The sequence below is a fragment of the Xenopus tropicalis genome, chromosome 2 (assembly GCF_000004195.4).
Source record: "Xenopus tropicalis strain Nigerian chromosome 2, UCB_Xtro_10.0, whole genome shotgun sequence".
NCBI lineage: Eukaryota > Metazoa > Chordata > Amphibia > Anura > Pipidae > Xenopus > Xenopus tropicalis.
Window position 1 is genome coordinate 36334553 of NC_030678.2, and position 12858 is coordinate 36347410.

The following is a 12858-nucleotide window of genomic DNA, read 5'->3' on the forward strand; positions in this document are numbered from 1 at the left end:
ACAGTGTTTTATATCCCTTGTACTTATGCTCGATATGGTCAGACTGTAGCAATGTTTTATAATTACTAGCTCCTTTTACTGGCTAAATTCAAGGGGTTTTTAAATTAACTTAAATTTAATGTAGAGAAATATTATGAAACAATTTGCCATTGCCCTTTATTTTTTATTATTGTTTTTTTTTTTAATTATGTAGCTTTTTGATCAGCAGCTCTGCAGTTTGGAATTTTGGCACTAAATACCCTAGCAACCAGGCTGCTGTTTAAATAAGAGACTGAAAAATGAATAGGAGAGACCTAAATAGGACTATAAGTAATAAAAAGTAACAATAACAATAGTTTTTTGGTTGCCGGGGTCAGTGGCCCCAATTTCAAAACTGGAAAGTGTTAGAAGAAGAAGAAGGCAAATAATTCAAAAACTGTACAAAATATATAAAAATGAAACCAAATTAAAAGTTGCTAAGAATTGGCCATTTTATAACATGCTGAAAGTTAACTTAAAGATAAACCTCCCCTTTAATCTTCTTCTAGCTTGCCATACGTTCCAAAGCATGGTTAATACAGCTGTTAGTGGAAGCAGAAAGCAAACTGGTAGACTTTAATGTGATGAGCCACACACAAGGGATGCAGGTGCAGCTTTATGCCTATTCCCAATCCTGGCTAGAGTTTTCATGTGATACACAGTAAAAAATTTTTCATTGAACTGCATCTGACTCTATTGAAAAATCTGATATTGAATTGGCAGATAAGCTTTTCTCATCAAAATGAATCTGGGCTATTATAGAGCCTATTATAGGGCTACATTTAGGGACCTTATCTAAAATGAAAATTTGCCCTGTGGCAGCCTTTAAGGACAGGCTTTCTTTTCAGCCGTCTGTACTATGATCTGCACTTATATAGCATGAGGTGCTCAGCCAGACCCTTTTTGAATGAGAACTAAAGGCCACACTTTTGCACCCCTCAGTGCTCTTGCACTTGTGTCTGAGATTTCCCTATATTTCCCCCAGTGTCGGACTGGCCCACCCGGATACCAGGAAAACTCACGGTGGGCCCAGATGCCAGTGGGCTCTCTTGCTTCTAACTATTTAGCCTATTTCATGGTCATTCCCTATTTCTGTATGGGACAAGGAAGCTTGATAGATAGAAGAATAGAGTATAGTATGTAGAGAAGAGAGTAGGATAATAGAGAGTTTGCGGAAGGAGAGGAAGTTTTGAGAGTGGGCCCATAATCCAGGGTTTTCTGGTGGACCCCTGGTATGTCAGAGACTTTACAGAAGAATTAATATATTATTTATACAATCTGTTGACTTAATCATATCCCATGTTGCTTGTAATTTGCCAGCCATTTGCAGTAATATGATTCTGTTTTCATTTCTAAGTTGATGAAATGAATAAGGCTAATACGGAAGAATATACATGGATAGGCTTTTATTTTACTTCCTGCCAATTTACTGTAGATTAAATTTAGACAGCTTAATACTTGGCTTCCATTTAGACATATTTTATGTTCTGAGTATTATGATAATAAACTAATAAAAATGTGTATGTGAATTGTAATAAACAGCGAGAATCTGCAGAATTGTTTTCCAAATCCTTGCATATTATCCATGGTTTATTTTATTTTGTCCTACTATGCATTCAAGCACACTGCAATACATTTCATTAGGCGCAAACTAACCTGCCTGAATGTTTTTAAGTGTGGGAGATCACAACACCCAGAACAAGTGTTAAAGTGCCAAGCCTGTAGTCTATTTGCTAAAAACAGACATACAAAAGAAGTTTCTGGCCTCTCTGGGACCTTTATGAAGCCTGAAGCAACAAGTCCTTGTATTTGTTAAATCGTAAAGTGAAAGGGATGGTAAGTGGGAGGAGGAATGGGAGGGGGAAGGGGCCACGGGAGGGGTTAAGGCATAGAAAAGGGAGGGGACTAACAACTCTCTTTAGCTTGCAAATCAGGCATTCAAAAAATAGTCTGTGTGACTGATATTTGTGATAAATATTTTATATAAGTATATTTCAGATATCTATTTTAGTGTCAGCCATGTGGTGCCCAAGAAATTCTTGCTATATGTAATACCCCCTTAGACAGCTTGGAGCAGGGATGTTGGCATGATTTGGGTAGAATGCCCAAGATAAGTTGTAATGAGGTTTCTGCTGGGTATTCTTGGAACCATGCCAGATACTGCAAAGGTTTCCCAATTTTTTAACTCAGGGGCTTAAACAGTCCAACAGCTACTGCTTTAGGGGTATTTATACTTCATATTTGTTCATGTTCAGTTATTTTTAAAAAAAATAAAGACTGAAACAAAAGGAGTGACAGTATCAATATGTCCAAATAGTCCAACCTAATTATACATGCATTTAAATAGACTTAAGTCTCTATTTAGGCCATGTGGCTTAACTGTCTTAATGAAATAGTTACATTCAGTGCAGTGTAGATTGAGAAATGCTTCAAAATGTATTTTGGATTCTGTAAGTAAACTGTAACATTTCTCTTTTGGATAACATTATTACCAGATAATCTTTCCAATGTTTTGCTCTTTAATAAGCCAACATGGGAGGATTCTGGAAGCTCTGTACATCTGGCAAATGAGATTGTAAAATATGCCAGTGTTTCTGAATAATGTTTCAATTTGTGAACTAGCTATACTATACTTGCACACAAATACCATTCTTGTATCAAGTATATGTCAATATTTATTCATGTCCATAACCATTGTGTTTAAATCTGTTTATCATGCAACTGATGGTCCAGTTTACTTGTGAATTGTGTCATATTTAATAAAGGAATTAAGACTTCAGGATATATGGGGGTAATTATGAAAGTGTAAAATGTTGTCTTTTTCATTGACCTTGCTGTACAAGTTTGCTTTAAGTTTGTGTCTATTGCTTTTTTTAACATTTCTTTTATTGAGCATTCAAAAATTGTATACAATGCAATACAACAGTTCTACTTATTGATAGTTTTTCATTAAAATGTCCATTGATGTCCACAGAATTGAATCATAATCCAAAGTGAATTTAAAAGTATTTTCTGTGCTAAAGACACAAAAAAAAGTCCAAGATGCCTTTGTTAACCTCAATGAATTGCATATACAAATTAGCGCACATAGGGGAATGCTGCTGCCTCTCACTATAATGCGTATAACAGGAGTCCTCAAACTTCTGAACCAAGGGGCCATATTAAGGGCCCCTCAGACTGTTGGGGGACTGGACCGCCATCATCCAGCACCCCCCCACCCCCGGCATCGGAAAACTGTGGCCCAAACTAGTTGCATTCTACTCCCCCCACCCCATCGGCGGTGGCAAACTGTGGCCCAAACTGGTCGCCCGCCCCCCCCCCCCCCCGGCGCTCTGTTCGTTCCCGCTGAGTCCTACCTGTTCCAGTTCCCCCCGGTCTGCCATCCGTCCTCCCTCTCAGCTCCCCCATCCCACTCTCTCCGCTGCCAGGGGTGAGGACGCAGCGGGGGGCAGGGTAAATTGAAGACCATAGTTTGAAGACCGCTGGCGTATAATAACAGATTCCAATGAATCCAACAGGAATGATTTCTGTGGAGCTACATACTGTATCCTAAAATGTGTAGTTTAGAATATACAGAATTGTAGTGTCAAGACTAACAAGAAGAATGTAAAGACCAGGTAATATTACATCCACTAACACTGAGTAAGTGCGTAGTGTCTTGATTGTGAAGATTGTCCCCAAAATTGCTAAGGTGATCTTTTTGGAAGATGTAGAATACTATTGTGATAGGATAGTCTTACATTAAGTTTGGGAGGAAACTGAAGTGCATGGAAGAACCTAACTAGACACTAGGAGAGCATACAGATGCAGATAATGAGTAGGTCAGAATTGAAATCATAACATAATAGAAATGAGTCTGAGCAACTCAGTTAAATTTATATAAACTTATAGGAACTGCACTTACCATATTGTCTTGCCATTGGTCCAAATCTTATTTCCTATTTTTAGGAGGAATACTCACAGCAGTCTTTGGAACTATTGTCAGTTACATAAATTAACCTCATTTATAAGCACTCCTACAGATCTTTTGCATTAAATGTATTAAAAAAATGATGAAATACACTTTTTGTTAGAACCTTTATAACAGTTAACATTTACAAGCTCTAAGAAAAAAGACTGAATGAGAAAAGTCTATACCCCTGTTAGTAGTATAGCACAAAGCAGCAAGTCATTGCAAATCGTCTGTGATGCTGAGGCCGCTGTTGTGTTTCTCTGTGATTCCATATTGCCTTGGGCATTTCCGTAAGACAAAGCATGGCTTGATGCAACCAAAGAATAGTACTAGTATATACAAACTGGTGCTCTTTACCTGGCTTCTTTTAAGTGGATGTACTTTCCACTCTGCTTTGACAGAAGGAAATGGCATGCTTGAGTTTGTTCTATGAACAGATGCTCATGGCCGACAGGTTTCATTAGGCTGTTTGTCAAGATGAAATATTGGCTACAACTCCTGCCGTTTAAGGTAGAAAATGTTCTGTCTTGCTTGCTGTGAAACAGATAAGTTCCAGGTTGCTGAGCAGATACTTTGAAAATAAACAGTGTCAAGAATAAGCCGAGAACTGTCTTGTTTTCATCCCATGAATCTTATGGAGAGGTTCAGGCTAATTCCAATATGAGCTGTTAATCAAAACCTTTCACCATTACCATTAGTTCTGGCTTAGACTTTGCTCCATCTAACACTGAGTCATTAGACATTAACTTTAACTCTTGCTTGGGTTCTTTTTGCTGTTAATAGGAATATAGTTACTTTTAAAATAATTATACCACTTTCCTGTTTTTATTAAAAAAGGTTCAAGTTAATTTTATAAACCTGTCATGAACTTTTATTTGAAATTCTTCTCTTTATATATGCTGTTATACCATCATACCTGGAAGGGGGAATGGGTGGATTCAAAAGACTGGTGATACTAGGGTTCATTTGAAGATCGTAGGGGTGCAAGAGCATGGTCATTCCCTATTTCTGTATTGGAACAAAGAGGAGAAATAGATGGAAGAATAGATGCTAGCATGTAAATAAAAGAGACTAGGAGAATAAACAGGTTGGGCGAGGAAAGGAGGAAAAATAGTTTGGAATGTGGGCCTAAAGTCCAAGGTTTTCTGGTGGGCCCCTGGGGTCCCAGTCCGACACTGTCTGGGTATGGGGCGGGAGGATGCAGGCAGCGTTCTATTCAAGGGGCTAGTCGAAGGTATCTGCACTCTGAAATGATGAGCAGAGGCCTGTGGTCATTCTCCAACAGCAGAACATAGTTAGCAAAGTGCTAAAAATTGCTGATTGTAGCCTTTTTTGCTCTTCACACGCTGCATTCTGCTTTGTACATGAGCACTACTGTCTCCTTAGTTACTCTCATTCTTCCAACATCTTCCAGCACTGTATAAAAACTTTATGCTTTGTGTAGCCACATTATGCACCAGGAGGTACAGATAGGATAAAATGAGGGTAAGGAGTAGGAAAAAAGTGTAAAGGACATGTTGATATTAGCACTTTCCTATTAAAAAGCAAAATACAGAAGAAGTGTCTGTAGAGGGGATTTTATATGATCGTTTTGCATCATTTTACAGATCAGAATAAGGATTGTAGCTAGCCTTTGAAATGAACTAATATATCTCATAACATTAAAAACTCAGCTTTAGCAGTCCAACCGTAGTCTAAACTAATAAAGATTTATTGACTGGCTGCTTAGAGCCTTCCAGAGGTATGCTTTGAAAAGTAGCTGAAAAGCCATGAATAATGCAATACTTGAAAAGCATATGCAACTATTGTAGTGATGATGTCATGTTTTAGACACAAACATCCTAATAATTGATTAAATGGTGCCTTCTGGGTCCTTTCCAGTATTTACTTCTTTGAGCTTTGCTGAAAGAACGACACTTCCCAAACAGAACCACTTATACGTCAAGCAAAGATCCTTAACTAACAATGAAAGCCAGACATCTAAATTATTAGGTAGACACAACAGCGAACACAGAAACTTGTCTGGATGGGACTTTGTTGTATGACATTTGGAATAAGTAACAAGGTGTAGTTTATTCAAAAACTTGGCAAAAGTTCCATACTATTCTGTTTATCTTTCTATTCACATGTCATTTTGACTGAAAAAGACTTTTTTTTAATACAGCTCTGGTTTATTTTCTTTTACATGTGAGTTCCAGTATATATACATATTAGAAAAACTGTAGATTTCCTATTGTGTTTGTTAAGCTTTGATCTTTCTCCCACAATTTGATTGACTATGTTACATTCTTTCTTTTGTATAGGGGATCATGAGCTGGAGCAGGGCTTTCCAACTCAAGGCCTGAGGGCCAGATTTGACCCTCCATAGGTTTTTATAGCCTTCAGTCTAACTGAGGATTGCATAGGCTTTCTTGTTAGACATCATCATTTTAATATAAGCCAGCCCATGAACATGCCATCCATCACATAAACAGCCCAGTACCTGGAAAGTTGAACAGCACTCAAGAGGATCGTTACTCTTCTGTGTCTTAAAGCTGTTAGAAAGATTGCTAGAATCCGTGTCATAAAGTACGCCACGGTTGCTGTCATGTGACTGCCAGGAACATACCCTTAAGTAAATCACACCAATGGGAATAAATGCTCTAAAACTACCTCGGAACTGTGGGAGGGAAATGCATCATTAAAAGAAGACGCACTCAGACATACAACTGGCATTTTACGTCAGATAGCACCTCCCTAGTTGGAATCATTCCAGCACCTAGAAGCAGCAGGGCTACCATTGAGCACAATAACATAAATTACAAGGCTGCATTACTGTAGTCTTACTGTCACTTGGCTTTAGGTATCTAGGGCTGGATTTGGCAAAATCTAAGTCCTGTAAAAAGTGTTGGGTGCCGGCTGAATTATTTATTATTATTAACATTTATTTATAAAGCGCCAACATATCCTGCAGCGCTGTACAATAAGTGGGTTTTATACATTGGACATACAGAGTAACATATAAAGCAATCAATAACCGATACAAGAGGCGAAGAGAGCCCTGCCCAAAAGAGCTTACAATCTACATTATTATTATTATTATTATTATTAACATTTATTTATAAAGCACCAACATATCCCGCAGCGCTGTACAATAAGTGGGTTTCATACATTGGGCATACAGAGTAACATATAAAGCAATCAATAACCGATACAAGAGGAGAAGAGAGCCCTGCCCAAAAGAGCTTACAAAAATTACAAGAATCCCAAGATGAATCCTTATTTTCTCTGTGTAGTGTGGGCCCACCAATGAAATGTTGCCCAGGGTCCACTGGTACCTTAAAGCGTCTCTGCCTCTCAGTTAATAACATTCATAATGCTCATTTATTTGGATGCAAGGTTAAATATGATTTACATTCAGTTTTAATGAAACCATGAAATTTGCTCACAGAGAAGCTATCATTTCTCCATGCTAAACACAGTCATAAAGACGTTAGCAGAAATACCCTTTTCCCTCAGTGATTGATGTAGATTTTCTGCACCGTTGGTTTTCATTCCTGTGTTTGGTTTGCAGAGAGGTACATGAGTGACAGAGAAATTCTAGAATAATATGAGTTTGCTGCATCGCAGTTGTTTTTGGAGAGAGACAGGTACCATATTATCATACTGTAAGTGCTTAGAGGTTATAGAAGATGTTTATGACTGTATGTGACTCTATTGTATAACCTTTATAGGGGTCAGTTCTTTAAGTTTTAAGAACTGCACCCAAAAATTACTTGGCACTGTGGAAGGGGGCACAGATGAAAGGCCAGTTAGGGAAAGGTTTGGGGAAAATGCCTGTTTTCTGTCCTGGATAGACCTGAAGGTATGAAGCTTGAAGGTACTGTATATAAGGATGATATTTGGAGTGAAAATGTATTTGCTGTCCCAGATATTCTTGGAACTATGGCTGATTGATCAATAAATCAATATTTTCCTATATCTGTAACCTTTTTATGGGCTAATGGGGGTGTCCCTGACCAAAGGTTGGAGCTCCAAGGGGAGCCTGAGCTGAGTCCGACAATCACTGCTCTATAGGCAGTTGCAGCTTGCTGGATATCCTGAGGTTGTTATTGCTCAGGAATATAAACAATAAATAAATGAGGCATACAAAGTAATATAAAGCAAACTTTTATCTGTATGGTTTATGGAAGCTTTGCTAGGACCCCAGCCATGAAAATACTTGATGGTTATATATGCTAATGATTGCACAGTTTAATGCCACAGAGACTGTGGTTTCTGTAATTTATTCCCCCTCCAGGAGGTAGACATTTTCTCCAGAACTCGCATAAACCTGGCCTGAACCTATTTGGTTTCTATGTCACCAGTACATATTACATTACATCTATATAAAATATACGGGCATAGTAATACTTAATGTGTACAATATGTTCTTTGACATAAACATTTTCACTCAGACAGCTTTGCTACTCTGTCTGGCTAATCTGAAGCATTCTTATTTATAATATAGAGGAATTTAGCTCATAACTGGGGTGCCCTGGGTGTGACATCTGCTAATGTGTTCTTTCTATACTGAATGTCTTCTATTATTGTTTTTTGCCCAAATGGAAAAAAAAACTTCACTGACGCTACTGGCGTCCTGATCTGTTCAGTCTGAGCTCATTCCATCCCCCTCTTGGCCATCTGCAAAATGCCCTGGTAAGTGTGATTACCATGCAGCAGACCCTGTGGTCCTGGCCCCTCTGCCCTCTAACCATAGGCTTGTCACCTTTTGGCCATTAAATTACTGGCCAGGGTGGGGGTAGGTCTGTGACATAAGGGGTGTGGCAATGACACAAACAGGGAGGGGCCATGCAATCAGAATCGCTATGGGAGCTGAATATTAAAGGGTTTTCTTGGATACAGGATTTGGGGTGGATCAGCGGTGTGCCAGGGGTCGGTGGAAATACCAGCCAGGTGGCAACCCTACACAACCACCCCTGTGTTTACAGGGTCTGCTGTATGGTAGTTAAGCCACAGTAAAGTCCTTTGCTATTTATTGGAGATTTTCAGATTTACCATAGCAGAGGGGAACAATAGGGCTTACTCTTACATTAAATAAATGTGAATGTCTAGTGAACAAGAAGGTTGGCTTTATACATATGGGTAGCACCCTGGCTTAGAGGTTAGCATTGGTGTAAAGTGGCAGTAGGAACCTTATATTGTAAACTCCACAGGGACAGGGAATATGTAAATGATGAACAGTTCCTGTAAAGTACTGCTAAACATATTGGTGCCATATAAATAAAGGATAAGAATAATAATATAAGGAAATCCTTCAGAGTTCACTGTCTCATTAAAGAACAAACAGCTCTTCATATTTGCTTTATAGAAAGTGTCGCACACAGAAACATGCAATATAAGCAGTATATAAATGTGGTGGCTTAGAATACATAATTTTGAATAAAAAAGTAGTGTCCATTATATACTCAGTTGCTTTATACTTCCAGGACAGCTACTTTTAGAAGTAATTCAGGTGAAAAGATGAGTTAATAATTTCAGCAGATTTCCTGCTCCCTTATGTCAGTCAAAGGCCACTTAATTGAAAGGTTAAAATGCATGGCTCCAGCCTCAGCCCAGCTAGGGATGGTGTCAGTGATATGCCAAGCCCACAGCAAAGCCATTCTTATGCTAAGCATTCTGTGCTTTCATGCTGGGAGACTTTTATCACACATATTAGTCGGCATTTGGAAGATCATTAGTCTTTAAAGACTGAGACATTCCAAGTTCCTTGTCCTAGAAACCTTCATGGTAAGATAGCTAGCGTTTGCATTTGCAGAGCACAGTGCTCACAGGCACACGAGAGCCATGTACTTAGTGGTGCTCCAGAGCCCTTTGCATGCCCTGACTCACATGAGGTGCCAGAGGACTGGAGCGCAAAGGTTGTGAAAAGATGCATTGCATTGTAGGCAAAAACATGGTGCTTTGCTAATGGTTTATGCACTTTTACAAAGTGCAAGGAAGGGTAGGTACAAAGTGAAAACATAGACACAATCCATCATGGGTTTTGCCCACGTGTTTTCATTTTGACTGAGCTCTATTCATAGATGGAGGAAGACACAGAGGCATCATCCCCTCTTGTTTATTTCCTGTCCCCTAACTTGTATGGCTATACAACAGGCCCTGTACTTAGATTTGCCCTATGGCAGGTGGTAAGGCGAAGGCTGCCCAATGGCAGGTAGTAAGGCTAGGGCTGCCCAATGGCAGGTAGTAAGGCTAGGGCTGCCCAATGGCAGGTAGTAAGGCTAGGGCTGCCTAATGCCAGGTAGTAAGGCTAGGGCTGCCTAATGGCAGGTAGTAAGGCTAGGGCTGCCTAATGCCAGGTAGTAAGGCTAGGGCTGCCTAATGGCAGGTAGTAAGGCTAGGGCTGCCTAATGCCAGGTAGTAAGGCTAGGGCTGCCTAATGGCAGGTAGTAAGGCTAGGGCTGCCTAATGGCAGGTAGTAAGGCTAGGGCTGCCTAATGGCAGGTAGTAAGGCTAGGGCTGCCTAATGGCAGGTAGTAAGGCTAGGGCTGCCTAATGGCAGGTAGTAAGGCTAGGGCTGCCCAATGGCAGGTAGTAAGGCTAGGGCTGCCTAATGGCAGGTAGTAAGGCTAGGGCTGCCTAATGGCAGGTAGTAAGGCTAGGGCTGCCTAATGGCAGGTAGTAAGGCTAGGGCTGCCCAATGGCAGGTAGTAAAGCTAGGGCTGCCCAATGGCAGGTAGTAAGGCTAGGGCTGCCCAATGGCGGTTAGTAGGGATAGGGCTGCCCAATGGCGGTTAGTAAGGATAGGGCTGCCCAATGGCAGGTAGTAAGGCTAGGGCTGCCCAATAACAGGTAGTAAGGCTAGGGCTTCCTAATGACAGGTAGTAAGGATAGGGCTGCCCAATGGCTGGTAGTAAGGCTAGGGCTGCCCAATAGCAGGTGGTAAGGACAGGGCTAACTTGCACAGGCCAGTAATGTACTCTGCACCTAATGCTGGATATCTAATCCATAGCCAGAGACCTTGGTGCTTGTTGAATGTTCCCTAAGCTGCATGTCGGTTACTCTCGCACTTGCATCCAGGATCATAATTAATGACTCCTTAGTCGTCTCTTTTTTAGTATGGAAAAGTTAAATAACATTAATAAACTGTTATGCTGTACTGTAAAAACTGAGAAAAATATTACAATGTGTACTTAGTGTACTTTTGTACAACTTATATATTCTGTTTCAGGCACTTTACCCTTGGCTTGAAGCAAATGTTGAAATATCCCAGTAAAATCAAAATGCATATCATACAGAAATATAGTATTAGTTTGGCAGGGATTTTGGCACATTTTCAGATACATTTTATTTGATTTCTAATATCTGTATTTCAAATTGTACTCATAAAACAAGCATAGACAGTACAAGTTATTTTTTACACAATCTTTTTTTTTTTTAGTTGTTTGGCTGAGGGCCAAATGATCCAATCACCTTGACGGGATGTAGACCGCCGGGACGAGGACTGCATCAACGAGCAGATGCGCTCCTCGTCCTGACAGGAATTTTAAACCTGCCAATCAATAACTGGATAATTCTCAGCCAGATATTGGTCAGGTATGCCTGTCTGAGGGCCCTGTACACAGGCCAATTAGCTGCCGACTGGGTTCATCCCGGACCTTAAGTCTGTGGTTTCCAGATGTTCTAATTGCACCAACTTACAGTTGCAAAAACCATCACTGATGCTGCTCACTGTGGCTTGCCCACATTGACACCCGCATCTATTGACAGATTTACCAAACGGACCAAAGGTTTTCACCCATATTAATGAGTTAATGAGCGAATTTCAATTGCACACAATTTCTCATGCAGCAGCAATTATACAAGGTAAAATGCTGCATTATGGGTACAATGACTATATGAACCTAAATGAATATATAAGCTTTTCTGTTATTTCTACATTTATAGGTTTGTGATCATATCCCTTTAAAAGATAAATAGGAGTTCACTATAAGTGAACTCAGCGCTTGATGCAATTTATAGGGTAAGTTTTTAGAAATTCAAAGGACTCAGACAATGATGTATTAGTTCTATTATTGAAAGAATAAAACTGCTCTGAATGTCCTCACCAATAAACAGGAATGAACATTCCTAGTTTGGTCTGTTCCTTTCTCATATCATTGTCCCGTACAGGGGTCTCTTCTCAACAAGTGCTGTATTTTATGATTGCACAAAAATAAATGGAAGGAGCCTCGGTAATGGAGGAGAAAAGAAAATAACGGACATAGAATTAATGGAGTAATGCTTGGGAACTAAATGCATGCTAAAGTTTGCTTTATCTGCTTCACTGAACCCTCTGTACGGCTTCAAGAGACATTCACAATGCAGTCTCAGAGCAAGCCCTCTCCATTCTGTGGTCTTATTTGGGCACAAAAATAATCTCTTTTTAGAACGGTTTGGGAAAGCAAATGAACTGTGCCGACCAATCAACTGTAAATCTTACCCACCTAGAAAGTAGTTGATTAAGTAGCGTCACGCAGCATCCCAATTACCAGTGAACCGTGTGATCCCGCTCTATAGCAAATGATAGTGCTTCAGAGATGCAAAGCAAATTAGTACGGAGCCTGCAAGTGTCAGTTTAAGCCACTTCACTTAGAGCAAATTTATTTAGTCCATATATATATATATATATTTATATATGTAGAAATAAAGTCCATAATAATAATCTTATCACACCATATCACTGGAGGTTTGTGTGTGTTAAAGATTTAAATCTTGTTCAACAATATTACTTGTAACCCTAAATTTCATTTCATTTGTGCTCCTCTTTTATTTCACTTATGTTTTGTTTCAATTATTATTCTATTCTAGCACATTTTCGACCAAAGTAAAGCCCCCAAAATCCGAGATCCATACCTAGTACAAAG

General features: G+C 39.6%; 1 protein-coding gene across 1 annotated transcript in view; it reads left to right on the forward strand.

The window, feature by feature from the left end:
- Positions 1-12858, forward strand: part of anos1 (anosmin 1) — a 116019-nt gene that overhangs the window by 37138 nt on the left and 66023 nt on the right.